A 23,703-nucleotide genomic window follows, 5' to 3' on the forward strand; every position below is an offset into this window, starting at 1 on the left:
GGGAGCATCCGTGGTCGTACTGCCCCTGTCAGACGTGCCCACAGAGGTCTGTCAACCTCAGCCATGTTCCGGGCTGTAATGCAGGCACAGGCACGTATGGAACGGTACACCAGACAGGGTCTGAGGGAGCTTAGAGCACATCACACTGCTATGAATGACACTATGCGTGACGTTGCGTCTGCCATCTGTAACATCAGCGAGGTCACTGATAGACGTTGGGGGGACACATTAGATCTGTTCCACAACTACATGTCCAGGAGCCAGGACCGTGCAGGATGGTTGAGGCGTCGACGTGGATGTCTGACAGCAACATTATCAGCTGCCAATCATCGCGGACTACAACAAACCCGCAGCCGCTCCCATAGTGCCAGTACCAGCCCCAGCAATGCTGGGTCTGTGCTGTCATTAGACCATCCTAGAAGACCACGTGCACATGGCTCTGGACAGTCCCAGCAGGGACATGTGTCCAGTCAACAACCCACTGCTTCTGATGACAGTACCCAGTCTGGCTTAGTACCTGATACTGTCCGTAGCACCCCTGCCAGGCACAGGTACCATGTCCGTGGCCAGAGACAGTGACCTGTATGACCAGGCAGGTACAGTCTGTGGCTGTACACACACCCGTATATGGCAGCCACATGGTGGAACTGTGTGCATGCATACACACACACATAATGCTAACACGTTGGGCTAACACATACACACACACACATATTGCAGCAACATTGCCCCATCTTGTACTGTTGTCCCTCACTAACACACACACACATACATGTCGATTGGATGTGTCAATGGCATGATGCATTAACTATGTTTGTCATTGCAGTTTTGTATACACCAGTGTTAATTCCCAAAGTGTACTGTCTGCACATGTGCCACATGGCTGTTGTGTGTACCTGTGCCTGCATGTGTTGGGGTGTGGACAGTACATGTGTGATGTTTGCATCACCGATTTACAGGTGTACATTTGTGAACATGGTCAGCATAGAACATGACATGGTTTGACAGTATGCTGTGGGTGATACGGTTTCCAAATGTCAATGGTCTGCATTCTGGTAGTATACACAGCTTACATAGCCTGACATTCAGTGGTCATTACATGGTGTCTCCTCAACTGATACACAGATGTAGGAACCTGGTGTCAGTGATATCCCTGCAGTACTACACTATACCAGTAGCCATTGTTACTGAGCCCCACACATCCCTGGGAACAGTACCCTTTGGCATATAGCAGTCTCATGTACATGCCAACACACTATGGATATGTCCATCCATGACTGCAAATACATACAGTGGCCTGCAATGCATTCTACACATGACACATCTAACCACCACAAGAGTATCATACGGACAGATACCTGTTGTTCAAGCCATGGTATATTGCTGTAATGCTACTGTGGCAATGTCATTGGCATGTAGTTAACATAGTATTCCAACAGTACCATGTAGGTGGTAGCACCCATCATGTAGAACGGGTAATGGTGTGTACATGTGGACAGGTGTTATCTTGTCTATCCTGTGATATTCACATTTCCAAAGGTATTCTGTAGTCCCTCTGTGTATCACCTAAGCAAGAAGGTGTCTGTATGCATATTGGCAACACTTGCCATACACCTACACTGGATGACCATCACTCACAGACTCTGCTGTGTTTTAACATGTCTGACATATACTGCAGACATGAACCGTCACCCATATTAATCTATCAAAGCTTTCATGGGTGTGTGTCACATAGTTGTCCTAGGACACAGATCACTGCAGTAGCTTGCATTGTCACCAACATACATGTATGGCCTAAGGTCTGGTAAGCTGCGGCACATGGCGGCTAAGGTAACAACTGTATTCATATGGGGCAGGCTTCAAACATAGGAGCTATTAAAGGTCATAGGTACATATCTGTATGTGGCAAACACATACCTGATGTGAGCATGGCAATCACTGTTATAACAATATGTCATACAATAATGAAAGCAAAACACACAACACATTCACAAACTGTGTGACAAACGCACACATGGCATTTGTAGGATTCAAACCCCTACCTAACTAGGTTATGGCACTTGAGAGAGATGCATTAGCACAGCATACTATTTGCATTACTGGATGATTTCCCTTCTCCTGCTGTATTTATAGGGTGCTGACATCATCAGTGTTTCCAAAGAAGAATGTACATCTTTTAGTGTGTTATCCCAGTCTTCAAAATGGCCATTCCTTTCACAAAAAATTGCAGACATACACACACCCCTGCCCCCAGTCTTCAAAATGGCCATTCCTTTTACAAAGAATTGCAAACATACACACACCCCTGCCCGCAGCCTTCAAAATGGCCATTCCTTTCACAAAGAATTGCAGACATACACACACACCTGCCCCCAGTCTTCAAAATGGCCATTCCTTTCACAAGGAATTGCAGACATACACACACCGCTGCCCCCAGTCTACAAAATGGCCATTCCTTTCACAAAGAATTGCAGACATACACACACCCCTGCCCCCAGTCTTCAAAATGGCCATTCCTTTCACAAAGAATTGCAGACATACACACACCCTTGCCCCCAGTTGTCAAAATGGCCATTTCTTTCACAAAGAATTGCAGACGTACACAACCCCTGCCCCCAGTCTTCAAAATGGCCATTCCTTTCACAAAGAATTGCAGACATACACACACCCCTGCCCCAGTCTTCAAAATGGCCATTCCTTTCACAAAGAATTGCAGACGTACACACACCCCTGCCCCCAGTCTTCAAAATGGCCATTCCTTTCACAAAGAATTGCAGAAGTACACACACCCCTGCCCCCAGTCTTCAAAATGGCCATTCCTCTCACAAAAAATTGCAGACATACACACACCCCTGCCCCCAGTCTTCAAAATGGCCATTCCTCTCACAAAGAATTGCAGACATACACACACCCCTGCCCCCAGTCTTCAAAATGGCCATTCTTTTCACAAAGAATTGAAGACATAGACATACCCCTGCCCCCAGTCTTCAAAATGGCCATTCCTTTCACAAAGAATTGCAGACATACACACACCCCTGCCCCCAGTCTTCAAAATGGCCATTTCTTTCACAAAGAATCGCAGACATACACACACCCCTGCCCCAGTCATCAAAATGGCCATTCCTTTCACAAAGAATTGCAGACATAAACACACCCCTGCCCCCAGTCTTCAAAATGGCCATTCCTTTCACAAAGAATTGCAGACATACACACACCCCTGCCCCCAGTCTTCAAAATGGCCATTCCTTTCAGAAAGAATGGCAGACATACACACACCCCTGCCCCCAGTCTTCAAAATGGCCATTCCTTTCACAAAGAATTGCAGACATACACACACCCCTGCCCCCAGTCTTCAAAATGGCCATTCCTTTCACAAAGAATTGCAGACATACACACACCCCTGCCCCCAGTCTTCAAAATGGCCATTCCTTTCACAAAGAATTGCAGACATGCACACACCCCTGCCCCCAGTCTTCAAAATGGCCATTCCTTTCACAAAGAATTGCAGACATACACACACCCCTGCCCCTAGTCTTCAAAATGGCCATTCCTTTCACAAAGAATTGCAGACATACACACACCCCTGCCCCCAGTCTTCAAAATGGCCATTTCTTTCACAAAGAATTGCAGACATACACACACCCCTGCCCCAGTCATCAAAATGGCCATTCCTTTCACAGAGAGTTGCAGACATACACACACCCCTGCCCCAGTCTTCAAAATGGCCATTCCTTTCACAGAGAGTTGCAGACATACACACACCCCTGCCCCAGTCTTCAAAATGGCCATTCCTTTCACAAAGAATTGCAGACATGCACACACCCCTGCCCCCAGTCTTCAAAATGGCCATTCCTTTCACAAAGAATTGCAGACATACACACACCCCTGCCCCTAGTCTTCAAAATGGCCATTCCTTTCACAGAGAGTTGCAGACATACACACACCCCTGCCCCAGTCTACAAAATGGCCATTCCTTTCACAAAGAATTGCAGACATACACACACCCCTGCCCCCAGTCTTCAAAATGGCCATTCCTTTCACAAAGAATTGCAGACATACACACACCCCTGCCCCCAGTCTTCAAAATGGCCATTCCTTTCACAAAGAATTGCAGACATACACACACCCCTGCCCCCAGTCTTCAAAATGGCCATTCCTTTCACAAAGAATTGCAGACATACACACACCCCAAACCCCCATGGCCATTCCTTTCACAAAGAATTGCAGACATACACACACCCCTGCCCCCATGTAGATGTGATTACCTTCATGATTAGGTGGGCTATATGAAATATTTCTCTGAACACTTTGGCCACATGGTTGTCGAATGTGAGATTGCTATCGACTTGGGTCCCCAGTTCACTTATCACTTCTTCCATACTTAATGGGTTACCACATATGTAGTAATTTGTGGGCACTTAGTTTTTGACAAAGGGGAGGACTATACACTGTTTTGTGTTTAGCTTGAGGACATGGCTCTGGCACCAGTTGTCTGTTTCTATGAGGCCCTTTTGTAGGATGCTTGTGTCAGCTGGAGGGTCGATTATGGCGCCCAGTTTGCAGTCATCTACAAACTTGTTAACCAACAGTCCTTCTGTGTTGGCCTGTACCTCTGAGAAATATATACCAAACAAGGGAGGTCCCAGGACCGAGCCTTGTGGGATGCCACTTGTAGCTGGTTTGTGGTCTGACATGGCTCCAGCATTTCAGACCATGTGGGTTCTGTCCTTGAGCCAGTTTGCAACCCATCTAGTGACACAGGGGTTTCTATTGAAGCTGGTGATCTTATCTATGATGACCAAGTGGGGTACTGTATGCAAGGCTTTTGCAAGGTCCAGGTAGGCTGTGTGGACCACCATCCCCTCGTCAATGGCCTTGGTGACTGTTTCAAATGACTCATCCAGGTTTAAGAGGCAGGATCTGACCTTAACAAAGCCAAAATGGGTAGTATCCAGTGTCTGTGTGTCCCCATTATGTTTATTTCTGAGGTCCATGATGATCCTTTCCATAGCTTTGCAGACCAACCTAGTCCGGCTTCTGGGGCGATTGTTTGCAGTATCCGTTGAGGCACCACCTTTGTGGAGAGGGTCCACTGTTGCTGTACACTGCTCTTTGGGTACATATCATGTGTTAAGGCTGACAATGAACAGTGGTTTTATGTGTGTGTTCAATTCTTCTTGGGGTTCATGTTGGACACAGCCCAGGACACTGGTCCCATTGATGCTGTGTGTTTTGCTTTGGAGCGGCTGGCTGTTTCCTGAACATCTGCAATGTCAGGGGGCCAGCACTCTGCTGGGATAGATATTTGCCCTTTTGGTGGGGAGGGAGGAGAAGTTTGCACTGAACCTGTTAGCTTGGATGTTGGCAATGTCTGTGGGTTTGTTGTATTGTTTGTCATTTTGGACTAATTCTGAACATATCTGGGGATTCCCACACAGGTTCCTACAATAAGTAAAGAATGCCTTGTGATTATCCTTGGTGTCCTGTATGATTTTTATCTCACAGATGGTTTTAGACAATTTTATGTGTGGACGTTGTTTTTCAATAATACTGGTCAGAGATGGCTTCCCTTTTTGTGATTTGGATCTATCATATAGTAGCTTCCTCCTTGTATTGTATGGTTTGTTTATGGCTTGGGTCCACCAAACAGGATGCCTGCCTTTGGAGGATTGGGTCTTGGTTTTATTTGGGATTGCATGAGCCATGCATTCTTGGCAGTGTTCATAGAATGCGTTTATAAAGGGTTATGAGGTCTGGGCCGTATTTTCCACAGACACAGGGGCTGTGAAGGATTCCACCTCAGCTTTGAGGTGTGTGACATATGCTTTAGTGAACATTTTTCACTGTGGTTTTCTGGCCATGGGCTGGGGTGGGGATGTGAATATCCAGTGAGATTACTATCTGCTGTGATCGTACCAGTGAGGGATACTCTTCTGGTCCTGGGCATAGAGTCCCCATGTTGGTGATGATCAGGTCCAGTATGTTTTCCCCTCTTGTGGGAGTGGTAGCAAGTTGTTCCATAGCATTTTGTTTTATAAATCCTGGGAACCTTTGGCCTAGGGTGTTGGAGCTAGGGTAATGCTCCCAGTGTATGTCTGGGTAGTTGAAGCCGCACAATATAATGGTGTTTGGGGAGATCTTCATATTTTCATGTGTTCTCCAGTCAGCCAAGTGTGGTTCCTGGGTTTAGGAGGGTGGTCTGTAGCAGGCTATGAACTGGAAGGTGGTTTTACCCACTGTTGGTTACACATGGGTAGTCTCTGATGCTTCATGCTGTGCCACCAACCTGGGGGTGTGGGTATCTTTGACAAATATTGATACTCACCCTCCTTTTGTAGTTTGTTCCATGTTTTGCAGCTGTAAAGCATGGTATGAGGTGTACCTGTGAATGCTAGGGTGCTCTTGGGAGCCTTGAACCAGGTTTCTGTTACTGCACAGATATCAACATTCTCCATGCTGAGGAGTGTTTGGAGTGCATACATCTTGCAGTTTAGACTTCTGGCATTGAGTAGCATTACTTATACTTTCTTATCCCTTGTGATACCTATGGAGGTGGGTTTGTCTTTTGAGCCTTACCTAGAAAAGGCACTATGGGGGTGACAAGAGCCTTTGACAATATCCAATAGGCCACAGGTGATAGGTGAAATCCATCCCTAGCAAAGCATCATGTCTTGTCGAGCATCTCATCCCAGGCTGACAGGCATTGAATCCCCTTTCACTGACACCAATACTTAAGCCAATTGTTGTAATTGATCATCTTGTCTTCATATTGTGGCCTCATGTTTGGTGAGGGTAGGATGCTACTGAAGGTCATCAAGTTTGCATATACCACATGGTTGGGACGAAACAGTATGATTTTTGCTGACATTTGTGAGTAGCAGCGTTTAGCGTTGGAGGTTGCTGCAGCTTTTTATATACCACATGGTGGTAAATGCTGTTTAACACTACCTTACATTGCTTAACACATGGCAATCATGCCTCAGGTGGTGCTGCAGGGCTACCTATGTCGGATGCACATACTGCACTCCGTATACATGTTTGGAAACAGGTAGTGTCAAGTTAGGCATCCCTTTTACTATATGTGCGAGTCAGAAAGAGGTATCATTTCCAGGGTTCCTACTGAGCCAGTGTATGTGCTATGTGTTGCCTCTTTGCCAAGGCCAAGGCATACTGGGCACACCTCCTTCTGCCTACTGGGGCTGGCTCAGGTTGTTCCTGTGATGGCCTTGGCATTGGTGGGGGGCTGTTTTGCCCAGGTCTATGCTGGTCCTGTTGCAGCTATTTTCGCAGGATCATAATATGTAGCATAGCACATACCATGACAATTTGGGTACATGTTGGTGAGTATTGCCCTATATCTTCCTACTGTCCACTAACTTCCTGTACCTCACTACCACCCTCTAAGATCAAACGGAATATGACACCACCCAGGAAGCTTATCATACTAACTCTTTTTCTCCTCCTACTTGTTCCTTACCTAGCTACCCTATATAAAACCTGGTCTTACATAGGCTTCCACCACCCAGGCTACCAAACCAACCCCTCCCCCATAATTAACAACAGAGGCCATGACTCAACACCCTACTCACCCTCCTTGTTAGAACTCGAACGCTATGTAATTATCAAACCTACCAATATTAGGCCAAATGTTAAACATTACTACAAACTTCTACTCAAAGCCCTCAAATTCATTACCACTCTGAATTACAGACTAGCCACAGATGGTGATATCCACCCCAACCCTGGCCCTTCCCCTCCACTCAATTCTAATTCCACCCTATCCTCCCCTCCACTTCTCAGTCTAAACTCTAGACCCTTTAACTCTCTTCTGACCTGTCATCTAAACATCAGAAGTGTAAACAATAAGATTCACAACCTACATGCCCTTTTAGCTACTTGTTCCCCAGACCTACTATGTCTCACAGAAACCTGGCTTAAACCAAGTACGAAAGACACACTGATAATCCCACCAGGGTATGATATACTAAGAGCAGACCAAATAACTCGTAAAGGTGGCGGTGTAGCCATACTCTACAAAAATACATTATAAATCTCCCTTGCCTCTCCACAACCCCTCCTAACAAACAATGCCGAAATTCTACTTGTAAAACTTCAACCAAACAAACATAAAAGCATAAATATAGCATGTATTTACATCCCCCCAGGCAACAATAATAACAAAACCTTAGAGGACTTTCTCCACTGGTTAACTCAAACTCACCCCCAGGAATCCATAGTGTTAGGTGACTTCAACATCAATTGGAATTCCTTCTCATCTAGCTCCCCATCTAGCAGCATAAATCTACATGGCTTTTCTCAGCTCATATCCACTCCTACCAGACTAGGTAAACCCCAAAACAAAGACAGCATCCTGGACTGGATCCTTACTAATAAAGATCCTGATCAGTACTCAGCAGGTACCCACCCAGAGGACATGAGTGATCACTTACTCACCTATGTTATCAAATTCAAAAAAATCACCCCCCTTCTTACAACCATAAAAAAATCAGGAACAATAATAAATTCAACGCCTCCATTTTTCAAACTGAACTTAAAGCCCACAACTGGACAATACTCAAGTCTCTTCCTCTTGAAGAGGCAGTTATCTACTTCAACACCACCTTCCTCAAGATTCTAGATTCCCATGCTCCAATACGGTCCATTAGAACTAAAACCAAAACCGCACCATGGCTCTCTAAGGAAACAAAATCCAAAATCCTATCTAGAAACAAGATGTGGGTCACATGGCGTACCTCTAAAGACCCACACTCCCACCAAACCTTCCGGCAACTTAGAAATGAAACTAAAAGAATGGTCTTAAATGATAAAAAAAACTTCTTCCTCCACCTCCAACACAAACACCTTAATAATCCACAAAAATTCTGGGCAGGCTTAAACAAGCTCCTGCACCCAGGCCAGGCAACCACCCCCACTCCAACAACTTGCAAACAACAGTGCCCTGTAAACATTGCTAACACATTGTAACTATACAATCCCTGGCCACACAATTCAAACAAACAACCAGCCCACTCCACTACCCATGCCAACAGAATACTACAACTACATCATATCATCTATTTACCTTCGATCCAGTACCCATATCCTCTATAACATCTCTTCTTAAAAAACTAAAACCCACTAAGCTAGCAGCTAACCTTCTCCCAGCTGAGTTTCTGCAAAAAGCAGCTGAGGCCATTTCCTATCCCGTCTCCATAATCATAAACCGTACCTTGTCAGAAGCCTTCATCCCCTCCATATGGAAAATGTCCCATATTATTCCTCTCCATAAAGGTGGTAGCTCACTAGAGCTAACCAACTACAGACCTATAGCAATACTCTCACCCCTAGCCAAAATTATGGAAAAGTGTGTCCACAAACAACTGATGGAACACCTCACCAAAAATAAAATTCTAGCCAACTCCCAACATGGCTTCAGGCCAAATCACAGTACCACATCAGCCCTACTATCCTTTTCTAATACCATCAATAACTTCAGAAACATTAATAAACTATCATCTGCTCTTTTCTTAGACCTCTCCAAGGCCTTTGATATTGTGAACCACATTCAACTCCTCCATACATTAAAAAAACTATCACTCAGCAATTCCACGCTGAAATGGTTCCAATCCTACCTGTCCAATAGGCAACAGGCTGCTCTATGGCAGGACAAATTATCCACATGCCTACCTGTTACACTTGGAGTTCCCCAAGGATCTATTCTTGGCCCTCTTCTCTTCACCATCTTTGTTAATGACCTGCCCACAATCACCCCCCCATGCCACATGCATTCAATATGCAGATGATTCGACTATCATCAGCACTGCCTCCAACCTGGCAGACCTCACTGCTTCAACCCAAGACACCTTCAACCTAATAGAAAAATGGTTCTCAAGTCGTCAACTAGTTCTCAACCCCAACAAAACAAAACTACTTACTTTCTCACCCACTAACAAGACTCTTCCCCCCACCTTCTCTATTACATCCTCCAATGGAATCACTATATCACCAGAAGCTCACACAAAGCTATTAGGTGTTACCATTGATAACTCCCTTAAATTTGACACCCATTTCAATCTAACCATCAAAACCGTCAATAAAAAGCTTGGCTCTCTCTATAAAGTAAAACACTTTCTCACTCCTCATGCTAAAATTACAATTGCCAGCACACACCTACTATCAACTCTTTTCTATGCATCCCCCCTTTTTACAAACCTAAACAAGACAACCCTTAACAAACTTGCTTCTTGTTACAATCACATAGCTAGATTTGCCACAAATTCCACCTTTAGAACGCACCACTGCACTAACTTGAAGCAACTAGGGTGGTTAGAGTTTTCCAGCCAACTCCATTTCAACCAACTCAAAACGGCTCACCAGATACTGTATCACCCAGAGAAAACACCAGCTCTGAAAAACATCATTCACCCCTATATTAACCTGCAATCTTTACGCTCCTCCAATAAGATCTTAGCTCAAACTACCAAAGCCAATAATTCTGCTGGGGATTCTCTATTCTCAAACTTTGTAGGTAAAATGTGGAACTCCCTACCGACCATGCTCACCACAGAACCTTCACTCCTACAATTCAAAAAAAAGCTTAAACCCCATCTGAATACTCTCTGGCAATGTCCCTGTTCCAAACCTGATTAACCACTATCATTTACCCTTCTCTTACCTCACTATCCTTAAAAGCTTTTTAACAAGGCGCCTTTGTAACTGACCTATGTTTTTTTTTATATGCTGCTGTTATTTTTTTCCCAAGATGTGATGTATCTTTATATTGTATTTAGAACTCAACTATCTTCCTTTTTGCATTGACAATGTTCATATGTCTGTTATGTACCTGGAGCTTTTCTCCCCGGGCCTCCGCTGAAAATGGACATGTATCCAGTCGGACTCTCCCGGTTAACAAATGTAAAATAAATAAATAAATAAATAAATAAATTGCAAGGCTCCACCAGATGTGTCCAGGCACTGGAACCGTGACTTGAGCAACCCAAACACATGGTCGATTACATTTCGTGTTTGTGCGTGTGCCTCATTATGGCGTTCCTGTTCAGGTGTGTGTGCGTTTCTGATGGGTGTCATCAGCCATGGCTCCAGTGCATAGCCAGCATCCCCCACTAAGTGACCATGTGGGATGTCCCCATTGGCAAATGTCTGGTACAGCTGTGTCAGATGCCAGATATGGGAATCATGGTAGCTTCCAGGGCAGCCAGCACACACATTCATTATTTTACCCTGGGCATCACATATGACCTGGCAGTTGATGGAGGGGAAGCCTTTGCGGTTAATGTAGGCCCTACCCCGCTCACCAGCTGGTGCTTTGATTTGTATATGCGTGCAGTCTATTGCACCCACTACCTCAGGGTATTCTGCTATTTGCTGGAAGAGACGCATATTGCTGGCCAATACCTCACGGGAATTGGGGAAATATACATGATCAGTGACATGTGCTGACATGGCATCCAGGAACTGGTGCAGTACCCTGGATGCTGATGCCTGTGATATCCCCATCATACCACCAGTTGGTCTCTGAAAGGTACCTGTTGCTAGTATTATTAGGCCAACACATACCTTGGTTTTCACTGGGATGGGTTCCCCTCTGTTGGTTCTGTGTGTGAGGCATGGCCTGCACAGCTCAACAATTTGCTGCAGGAGGTCTCTGTCCACTCTATAGCGCTCCACTATCTCCAGTTCATGTAACCCCTGGTAGGTGACCCTGGGCCTGTACACTCTTCTCTGTCTCCTCACTGTGGGTTGTCCAGCAGCATTTGCATTGTCACCACCCTCAGCATGTTGCATATGTCGTCTTATAACAGCAATGGCAGCCCCTAGCATTTTTTGTATGAGTGAAGCTTTTTCAGTTTTCACTTCTAGTAGCATACTCCAGTGTTTCAGTTTCTCTTGTGAGAAACAAACTGCACTGTTGTTTGCAGAGTTTTAAGTGCTGGGCTGGGCTAGGCTAGTGTTCTGCCTGTGTTATTGCCTGATTCGGGTTGTTTTCACCTGCTAGCTCTACTAGTATCACCTGGTAGCTTCCTGCTATTTGTTGTGCTTCCTTTTTCCTTTCTGTTTCCTTAGGGGAGCGACGCGCATACCAGCGCAAACACGCTCACAGCAGCTCACACACGCGCATACATGCTTAGACGGACTAAAACTTGCTTATTCAGGCTAAAACGCACACACAACAGCGCAAACAAGTTTAGAGGTCTTCCAACAGCCTTATACATGCTTACTCCGGCTTAAACGCACGCACTCATGCTTCCATGCGCACACTCTGTCTTACTCAAGTTTACAGGCATGCACACATGCGCATACCAGCTCAGCAAGAAACGGTGTTATCCACAGTATACACCTTCCATTTCTTGGCTTTCCCTGGCCTACCTGTTGACACACCTCTTTCCATGATGTCTAACTGACACCTAACAGATACCACTGTCCTCCAATGAGCTGCACTACTTTCATACATACCCCCCTTGTGATGTCACCTATTTCCTACTCTGTTCCTCCCCATATCGTACTCCTACACTCCACTAACTGTGCTCATTTGCTATGTAAAAGTGCGATTCACTATCCTAACACTCATTTACATAGGATTGCCTACTAATGCTTGGTTACATGTCTTAGACTGGGCTTCTCCCCTTAGCAATCCCTACTTGGTGGCCATGTTGTCTTCAGCCTGCTATTCCCTTACATTGAAATTTGACAATTTTCATAAATTCCATATTTGTGGCTTTTATTGCCTTATTTTATGATTTTTATAGCACACCCCGTTTGCACGGTGCTGCACTATGCTTAAACATCGGAAATCGGCGAAAAAAAAAATATTTTTATTTTAATTTTGCATCAGGGAAACTTTCCAATGGCCGTATATTTGGCCATTGGCATGCTTCCCCAACCATATGAAACCTTTATTTGGAGCTGACAAGGCTCCATTGTGCTATTTGCAGAACGGTACTCAGTTGTCAACTGAGTACATTTCTGCAGCTAACACGTCTCCTACTCGGACAGGTTTCTGCTTCCTGGATTGCAAATTTACCTCATTTGCATGCCTTTCAGCTCTAAGTGAGGTAATTTGCATATCACAGCCCTCTCCATGTAGGAGACGTGTTAGGAGCTCTCTTACATGCCCCTACAGGCTGTTCGTGGATCGCTCGTCGGACATGATGGCTGCATGGGGTCTTACTCTACTCGTAAACTCCGTGCAAGCCATCATGAATCCGGCCCAGTATATGGAAAAGAATTTTATACGAAAAATTATTTTTTAAAAATGTTCCTTAAGCAATGGGTAAAGCACCAAGTTACAATGAGAACACTTTCTAACCTTTAGTATGCACAGTTGTATCAGCCAAAACAAGTCAAAATGCAGCTGTTTCAGTAAAAAAAATACGGCAAGGCATTGCGTAAAAGACACGTCTAAACCAAAACAAACCGCTGGATTCACATTACCGCACTTCATTCAAAAGCCATGCAGATACTGAGCATGCGAAAAAAAGCGGATAGACAAACAAGCAAAAAATCAGTTCACAACTGTGCCCATGAATACGGCACATTGTTCTGCAGATGAGTTGGTACTGTGTGCAAAAAGGTAACAAGTAAATAAAGTAGTAAAAGACAAAAGAAAGAAAGAGACACAACACCTAAGTAAATCCGCAGCTGTTGATGTTCAGTGACATTGACAATAGGTAAACACAGCGCTTCAAAATACCGTGGGTCTAAACATTAAAAACTCGTTATTGCTTACACAAAAATATGTGTATGTCTAGAAGTAAGCAAAAATCAAGAATCAAGTCAGACCACAATGCAGAACCTAACAAAATAAAACATACAAAACCTAAACGAAACTATGAAAAGTAAAGATAAGATAAGGTAAGGATCGAAGTACAGCGGAAACGCTGCAGAGGTCAGAAAAACAATGTTTCTAAAGTTTAAAAATTTGTGAATTAAAGTTTATAAGTTAGACTTAAGGTTCAACATAAGAACCAATTGCCCAAAATTCTTAAAAAGGTCTTATCTTAGCAAGTTTCTTAACTTTAAAACACAAGTCAAAGAAGTAACTTCGTTCAACCTTGGTGGCGTGTAAGAGTTCATTTTAAGTTGCCAAATAAGTTCCTTTTTCTCTAATAACAATTGTTGGGGTCCTCCTCTTTCATCTATAAGTACCTGGTCTATAACTTTAAAAAGGAAAGTGTGAGAAGGGTTGTTATTACAATGTCTTGCAAGGGCGTTAGTATTGCTCTTCTTCCTAATGTATGTTCATAAATTCTCTCTCTAAGTTTTCTGTCAGTCTTCCCTATATAAAAGGCAGGGCATGACTGGCACACAGCTAAGTACACCACTGATTTTGAGTTACAATTGTAACAACCCTTTTGCTTTAAACAGACATTGCTTCACTATACATGTGGACCCTGTAGATATAAATTTACAATAGTTACATGTCTCACATTTGTATGTGCCTTCAGTTATAATATGTTTTATTGAAGATCTTTCCATAATGTTTTTGAGGTTTCTGCCCTTTCTGAAAATAATAACAGGTTTGTCCCCTATTTTCTCCGTGAGTTCTTTTTCAAAGGATAACAACTGCCAATTCTAAATACATTGCTAATGTATTTAGCTTCTAATGAAAAAGAAGTAATGAAACTTTTTTATTGTACTTCTCTTGGGGAAAAATGGTTTGATCCGTACTAGGAGAGTGGACACCAAGAATCTGTAATGTGACTTTGTCTGACTCTACCAGGTTTACAGTGACTTGCTTCAAAGTCAGAATGGGATTAAAAGAACCCAAACCCCTTTTCCTACAAACTTCTCCTATTGTGTCATCAACTAGTGATTCGTGGTACCCACGACTCAAACATGCATTTCAACAAGGTACATTCCTTGTTGAAAGTGGAGTCTTCAGTAGTTGGCCCTTTAAAACAGATTTTTTCTGGTGTAGCGGGTGGCAACTAGAAAAGGGTAACATAGTGTTAGAGTGCGTGGGTTTCCTGTAAGTTTTAGCAACATAACCCCTATGAATGTCATCTCTCTTCAATTCAACATCTAAATAATTAATAGTGTCTTCACCAAAAGTAAATGTGAATTTCAAAAATGGAGTGCTGTTATTTAAAAATTCAACAAAGTTACTTGCGTCCCCTACGTTACCTTGAAACATGATGAAAATGTCGTCCAAAAACCAGTTTAACTTTCTGAAAATTGTTGTCTTTGAATACGTAGTCGTGTTCCCACTGGGCCAGTACTAAATTGGTGTAGCTGGCTCCGCAAGGGCAACACATAGCTACTCCAGTTATTTGTTTATGTATGCCCCCATTAAATCCAACATAGTTATTGTTCAGGATCACATCTAATAGTTCTTGAATTAGACGGATCTCATCACTCTCCACTCCATGTGCTATTAGGTTCCTGGTGACATAGTCAATCCCTATATCATGGGGTATGGAGAAGTAAAGGTCGACTACATCTATTGTAAGAAAATATATGTTGTCACAGTATTCAAATTTGTCTACATTTTCTAAAAAAGCCCAGGAGTCCTTAACTATTTGTAACTCTTGGGACACATACTTTTTTAATAGCTCATCAATGAACTTGGCACAAGCGTAGGTAATAGAAGACCTGGCATTGACTAAAGCCCTCATAGGGGGGTTTTGAAGGTTTTTATGAATCTTAGGTAAACCAAATAAGTTAGGTGTTTTTGGGTTAGGAACTACTATATAGTTGTAAATATCAATGCTGATCAAGCCTTCAATCAATAAGTCCCTAAAGAAGGGAAAAAAAAATTATATGCAGTGTTCATTTCGTTGATACTTGATCTAACATAGATGTTACTGTTCAAAATGTCCAACATTTTCCTATCATATTCCTCTTTGTCCATGATCACCAAACCACCTCCTTTGTCTGGTTTCAAAACTATGACCAGTAAAGTTCTAACTAGGTTCAAGGCTTCTACTTCATTGTCTGAAACATTCTTAATGGTATGCCTCTTTCTAGTCCTGTAGAGAGCCCTGATATCGGCCTCACGCATGTGTTCAAACAGAGATAAAGGGTGGCAAATTGGTGGATTGTAAGTACTAGATACCCTCCAGGGGTCTTCTGCAAAAGGCTTGTCTCCGAAAATTAAGGACAGGTTGAGTTTTTGGATGTATAACTTCAAGTCAATCAAAGTCACTGGTAAGTCAAAGTGCTCATCAGGTACAAAGGTCAGTCCTTTGACAGAATGTATAAGGAAATGAGCATCATAAAGGAAGGCAATACTTCTGAATGATCCCTCTGTCTCTCTTGCTTAGTAGCTGGACATGGCCATCTACTCTGTGTTCTGTTGCTATGTAAGGTAAGCAGTTGAGATCTGCTGCATTGTGCAACCAGTCTCAGTGTTTATTGGTGCAGTCAACAGAAAGAGATGCTGCTATCTTATTTGATTGTTTTTTTCTTGCAAGTATTTTTATTTTTTACTGGCATTTCACCAGGTGTATCTGTGGGTACTGGTAACAGTACACACTGCCCGAAGCAGTTTCCATTTTTACTTTTTATCATTAAAGGTATGGGAGTATAGCGGCAACAGAAAGATGAACACATTACTGTTTGTGGTGCCAAGGTTACTGCTAGGCTAAGGAAAACTGACTAAAATGTTATGTATTTTTTTAGTCTTTCTTTCTTATTTCCTACAAATAATACATTTGGTCTGCAAAATATGCATTTCCTATGGTGTGAAATATTGTGATATTTCTCTTTTTCAATACAAGAGGGCATGAGAGGACATGCGAGGACAAGAAATGTCTTTGAGTGCAATTTACTTAAGTGCTTGCATTACCTGTGCTAAGCAGGTCATAACATGTAATCATAGTTTACTTCAAAAAAGTAGCTAAGTAGAACTGTGAAAAGAATGCAGATATTGAAAATGCAGACAGTAAGATATTTATGTTGATAGCTTGTGCACTGGTGTCTTTATTGTTCTTGGGCTGGTGTAATTAAGCTCTTGTCCTAACAGGTGCAGAACTGGTTTAGCTACTTTTGCTGTGAGAAAGCAAGGCAACTAAGGGAATGCTGATGTAATACTTCATTCTAGAGGAAATGATGTAATGAAGCCTTAGAGCACCACTGATGAATTGAATGTATAAAAAATGTAAGCTTCGTCTTTGTTCTCTCTTGTCTTTGCTTTTGTGAGCTTTGTGAAATTTCAGGTTATGCACAGTCATTATTTTTAGTGAGAGACAGCTACAGTGGCGGCTGATGACTTCAAATCAAAGGGGGGCTGCAGGGGATAGCGGAATGGGTGGGGCCAATGGGAAGGGGTGTGGCCAACAAGAAAGGGGAGGAGCTATGCTCAAAACCACAAAAACTAACTTTAATTAAATATGCTGCCCTGGGTGCCAAACCCTCATTATGAGAGTCCAATCAAGACAAATGAAGTGTAAAAGAATAAAAATATTTAAATGCATTGGCTGCATGACAGCTTACTTAATATCTAGATGGAAACAAAAAGGTTGTGAGGCATGAAAAAATAAATTACTTTTTAAATACATTACGGGAATGCCAGTCAAAATCAAGTATAAGAAAAACAAGCAGCACTCAACTCAAACTACTTCTCCTTGCACTGCAGTTCTAATTATAATTTATATTCAGCTTTATTAAAGTACCAAGTAACATGCTGAAAGTAGCAATCTCTGTGATGCTCCCACTTGTAAAAATGTTTCTTATCCAAAAAAGACCTGCTGCCTGACAACTATCTACTTGTTTCATGGGGAAAACACGATCAAAGTAAAAATGAAAAGCAAACAAGAAACAAGCTCAAGATACATTGCTTAAATGATTACTGTACAGGTTATGGACCACACATGAATGGCATGCTGTTTAGTTTACTGGTAAAGCCCTCAGAGATCACTAGAAGTCTCCAACAAGTGTAATGAGCTTCTTAAAATAATGTAATGCTGTCCTTTACTACAAATACTGTCATATGCATTTCAATATCCAATGCTTATAAATTATCTAGTTAAGTATTCTCTGTATGGCAACAACAGAAAGGCTTCAATGTTGGCAATTCTTTAACAGTATGCTTATTAAAGCTTACTTACATGTTATGATATCAGACAAGCTTACTTGATGGTCATTAAAGCATTGCTACTTAAAACACAGAGTAACAAGCACTTTGAGTAATAAGCATAAATCAACAGTACAAAAATATGACAGAAACCAGACCATTCTGCAAAATCAAGAACAGATGAAAAGCCACTGTAGTACTTGTTTCTACCTTGTATGGGGGGATACCCTGCACATTTACACTGCATAACTGCTCCTTGCCTTGCCTGGACACATCTAGAGTCACTATATGGGGGAGTGGGGTGCAACAAGTATGTCACAATTTGAAATGTCTCTGGCTGACGGTGATGGCCCTAACACATTTGTCATACCTCTCACCCTCAGAGCAAGAAATCTGGGCAAAGCCATACATAGAAGTATTCAAATTTGTCTACATTTTCTAAAAAAGCCCAGGAGTCCTTAACTATTTGTAACTCTTGGGACACATACTTCTTTAATAGCTCATCAATGAACTTGGCACAAGCATAGGTAATAGAAGACCTGGCATTGACTAAAGCCCTCATAGGGGGGTTTGAAGGTTTTTATGAATCTTAGGTAAACCAAATAAGTTAGGTGTTTTTGGGTTAGGAACTACTATATAGTTGTAAATATCAATGCTGATCAAGCCTTCAATCAATAAGTCCCTAAAGAAGGGAAAAAAAATTATATGCAGTGTTCATTTCGTTGATACTTGATCTAACATAGATGTTACTGTTCAAAATGTCCAACATTTTCCTATCATATTCCTCTTTGTCCATGATCACCAAACCACCTACTTTGTCTGGTTTCAAAACTATGACCAGTAAAGTTCTAACTAGGTTCAAGGCTTCTACTTCATTGTCTGAAACATTCTTAATGGTATGCCTCTTTCTAGTCCTGTAGAGAGCCCTGATATCGGCCTCACGCATGTGTTCAAACAGAGATAAAGGGGGGTAAATTGGTGGATTGTAAGTACTAGATACCCTCAAGGGGTCTTCTACAAAAGGCTTGTCTCCGAAAATTAAGGACAGGTTGAGTTTTTGGATGTATAACTTCAAGTCAATCAAAGTCACTGGTAAGTCAAAGTGCTCATCAGGTACAAAGGTCAGTCCTTTGCTAAAAAGATTACAAAGTTCATTTCTAATATTAAAATTAGAGTAATTGTACACTTTGAAGTCTCCAGTATTGTTTGATAAAATGACGGGTGCTGAAGTTATCTGTTGTAATTGATGTTCTCTTTCCTGCCCCTCATATTGTATCTCCGTTGGTGGTTCTGGCCCCTGTTGGAAAAAGAATCATTACTGTCATTAGTGTTAAAGAGGTTGTTGTTAGCCAAATTATTGGCTGGGTGCAAGTCAGGGTCATCATTTCTCCAATCTCCCTCAAATGCATCTAATTCTCCGACACCTGTTCCTTCTCACATTGCAGGCTCAGGATCTTTACTACCATAAGGATACACGGAGTTATTGCGTAATAAGCAAGGCTCACTGTAGGTATAGGTTCCTAATGCAATGGATTACCAGCATATGGAATAAGTTGCCATTACCGTTCAAGCAATGCACTACTATATGTATGCTTTTAAGGCAAGTCTTGACATATAGGTGTGTAGACATACATTTACACCTTGGTTATCATATCTGTCCCTACTTGATTTGGGAGGTAGGCATTATTAAGTTCTCATAAAGGGTTTCAAGAACTTTTACCTATCTCTTCTTAAAGGTGTATATAGCCAGAAGTCATATGGTCTCTATGACAGCTTGTCTAGTATTATACCCATGTTTCTATGTTCCTATCTAGAGCAAGGGTCTCAAATTCATAAGTATGGATCAGACATGGCCCCACAAACCCACCAAATGTGGCAAATAGATTTTCTTTTACTCATTTTTTTGATTATACTAATTAACATTGATCACAATACAATGGATAATGACAGAATGTATAAGGAAATGAGCATCATAAAGGAAGGCAATGCTTCTGAATGATCCCTCTGTCTCTCTTGCTTAGTAGCTGGACATGGCCATCTACTCTGTGTTCTGTTGCTATGTAAGGTAAGCAGTTGAGATCTGCTGCATTGTGCAACCAGTCTCAGTGTTTATTGGTGCAGTCAACAGAAAGAGATGCTGCTATCTTATTTGATTGTTTTTCTCTTGCAAGTATTTTTATTTTTTACTGGCATTTCACCAGGTGTATCTGTGGGTACTGGTAACAGTACACACTGCCCGAAGCAGTTTCCATTTTTACTTTTTATCATTAAAGGTATGGGAGTATAACGGCAACAGAAAGATGAACACATTACTATGTTTGTGGTGCCAAGGTTACTGCTAGGCTAAGGAAAACTGACTAAAATGTTATGTATTTTTTTAGTCTTTCTTTCTTATTTCCTACAAATAATACATTTGGTCTGCAAAATATGCATTTCCCATGGTGTGAGATATTGTGATATTTCTCTTTTTCAATACAAGAGGACATGAGAGGACATGCGAGGACAAGAAATGTCTTTGAGTGCAATTTACTTAAGTGCTTGCATTACCTGTGCTAAGCAGGTCATAACATGTAATCATAGTTTACTTCAAAGAAGTAGCTAAGTAGAACTGTGAAAAGAATGCAGATATTGAAAATGCAGACAGTAAGATATTTATGTTGATAGCTTGTGCACTGGTGTCTTTATTGTTCTTGGGCTGGTGTAATTAAGCTCTTGTCCTAACAGGTGCAGAACTGGTTTAGCTACTTTTGCTGTGAGAAAGCAAGGCAACTAAGGGAATGCTGATGTAATACTTCCTTCTAGAGGAAATGATGTAATGAAGCCTTAGAGCACCACTGAACTGGACTACATGAAAAGAGACATTGAGGAGCTCTCTGATTATGTAGCCCAGGCAGGTATGACCCTGACCTTGAGCAGTATCCTACCTTCACCAAGAATGATGCCACAATACAGAGATAAGATGATCAGCTTTAACAATTGGCTTAAACTCTGGTGTCATTCAAAGGGGATCCAATGTCTGTCTGCCTGAGATGACATGCTGGACAAGCCACGCTGCTTCGCAAGGGACGGCTTGCACCTGTCACCCCTGGGATTCCGGATATTGGCAAAGGCTCTTGCCACCCCCATAGTGCCTTTTTTAGGCAAGGCTCAAATTCTAAACCTACCACCTTAGAACACAAAAAAGGAAAAAAATTAAGGGTAATGCTGCTCAATGCCAGAAGTCTAAATCTCAAAATGCACGCACTCGAGGCCCTTCTCAGTATGGAGAACATCGATGTCTGTGCTGTGACAGAAACCTGGTTCAAGGCTCCTGAGAGCACCCCAGCACTATCAGGTTTTACCTCATATCATGCGTTCCGCCCCCAAAATCCGGACAATGCCAAGAAAGGAGGTGAGGTATCCATATTCATCAAGGACACCCACACCTCAAGACTGGTGGCAACGCACAATGCATCGGAGACCATCCAGGTGCAATTAACCATAGGCAAGACTGCTCTGCAAATTGTAGCATGTTACAGGCCACCCTCACAAACTCAGGAACCTCACATGGCCTTCCTGAAACACTGGAGGGGATAAATGTATCACCAAACACCATCATACTAGGTGACTTCAATTACCCTAATATAGACTGGGAACACTACTCAAGCCCAAACACCCTAGCCCAAAAGTTCCTGGAATTCATAAACTCAAATGCCATGGAACAACTAGTCACCATCCCCACAAGAGGAGAAAACATACTTGATCTCATCATCACGAACATGGGAGCACAATGTTCAACACCGGAAGTATACTCCTCACTGGTGAGATCAGATCACAAACTAATCTCGCTGGAGGTCCTCATCCCACCCCCACCTGAAATAAAAAAGACCACAGTAAAGAACTTCTCGAAAACCGACTTCACACTTCTAAAGACTAGTGTGGTCTCCTTTAAGGCCCCAGAGCCGGCGGAAAACAGTACTCAAGCCGCTGAATCACTTACAAATGCCTTCTACCAGCACCTGCAGGACTGCATGGATAAGGCAATCCCAAGCAAAACAAAGACTCTTTGTACCAAAGGCAAGCGTTCAGTCTGGTGGACCCGAGCCATAAACAAACTCTACAACAAAAGAAGGAAGCTACTACAAGATAGAGCAAAATCCTTAAAAGGTAAGACACCTTTGATCACTATAAGTAAAAAACTAAGAGCTCTCATAAAATCATCCAAAGCAAATTTTGAGAGAATAATAGCTAAAGACTCAAAAGACAATCATAAGGCCTTCTTTAGCTATGTTAGAAACCTGGGAGGAAACTCCCAGATATGCTCAGAACTAGTTCAAAATGATGTGAAGATTACTGATCCTACAGACATTGCCAACATACTGGCTGACAGGTTCAGTGCAAACTTCTCCCCTCCCAAAAGGAGAGATATCTATACCAAACAATTGCAGCCCCCCAAACATCTCTAACGCCCAAGTGAGAACTGCTCTCTCCAAAGCAAAAAACACAGCATCCATGGGACCTGATGGTGTCCCCGGCTGTGTGCTCCACGAACTCAACGAGGAATTAAACCCACAGCTAGGACAGCTGTTTAATCATAGTCTCACCTCTGGATACGTACCCAGAGAGTGCCGCACTGCAACTGTGGTCCCACTTCACAAAGGCGGTGCCTCCACCGACCCTGGAAATTACCGCCCCATTAGCTTGACAAGCCTTATCTGCAAAGCCATGGAGAGGATCATAATGGACCTCATAAATAAAGACATAGGGAATTTGCAGACTTTGGATCCAACCCAGTTTGGCTTTGTCAAAGGCAGATCATGCCTTTTAAACTTAGTTGACTTTTTCGAAACAGTCACCAAAGCCATTGATGAGGGAAAGGCAGTCCATACAGCCTACCTCGATCTGGCGAAGGCCTTCGATACAATACCCCACTCGGGTATCATTGAAAAACTCATCAGCTTAAATGTTAACCCATACATCACAAGATGGGTTGCAAACTGGCTGAGTGACAGAACCCACAGGGTCAGAGTTGCTGGCGCCATGTCAGACTCAAAGCCTGTCACAAGTGGTGTCCCACAGGGCTCAGTCCTGGGCCCACTCTTGTTTGGCATCTACTTTTCCGAAGTACAAGCAAACACAGGAGGGTTATGGCTGGCAAAGTTTGCAGATGACTGGCGCCATAGTCGAAAACACATCTGACACAGATATCCTTCAGAAGGGTCTCACAGAAACGGATAACTGGTGCCAGAGCCATGGCCTAAAGTTAAATGCCAAAAAATGCATAGTCATACCCTTCGGGAAAAACAAGGTTACCCCTAGCTACCATATAGGTGGCAATCCACTGAGCACAGAAGAAGTTATCAGGGACCTGGGGACCCAGGTTGACAGTAGCCTGTCATTCGACACCCATGTAGCTAAAGTAGTTAGGAAGACCTTCTACATTGCCCACCTTATCATGAAGGGATTCACATCTAGATCAAGGGAGGTCATAGTCTCCCTATACTCATCACTCATCAGACCAATGATTGAGTACAATGCCCCATTCGGAATGTATCTGACCCGACACTTGCAGCAGCTGGAGAGGCCACAAAAGTTCCTCACCAAAAGGATAAAGGGTCTCAAAAATCTGTCCTATGCTGCCCGACTGAAAGAACTCCAGCTCTATTCAGTCACTTACCGCTTGCTCAGAG

This window comes from Protopterus annectens, chromosome 11.part0, assembly GCF_019279795.1.
Source record: "Protopterus annectens isolate FY-2018-M chromosome 11.part0, PAN1.0, whole genome shotgun sequence".
Classification (NCBI taxonomy): Eukaryota; Metazoa; Chordata; order Ceratodontiformes; family Protopteridae; genus Protopterus; species Protopterus annectens.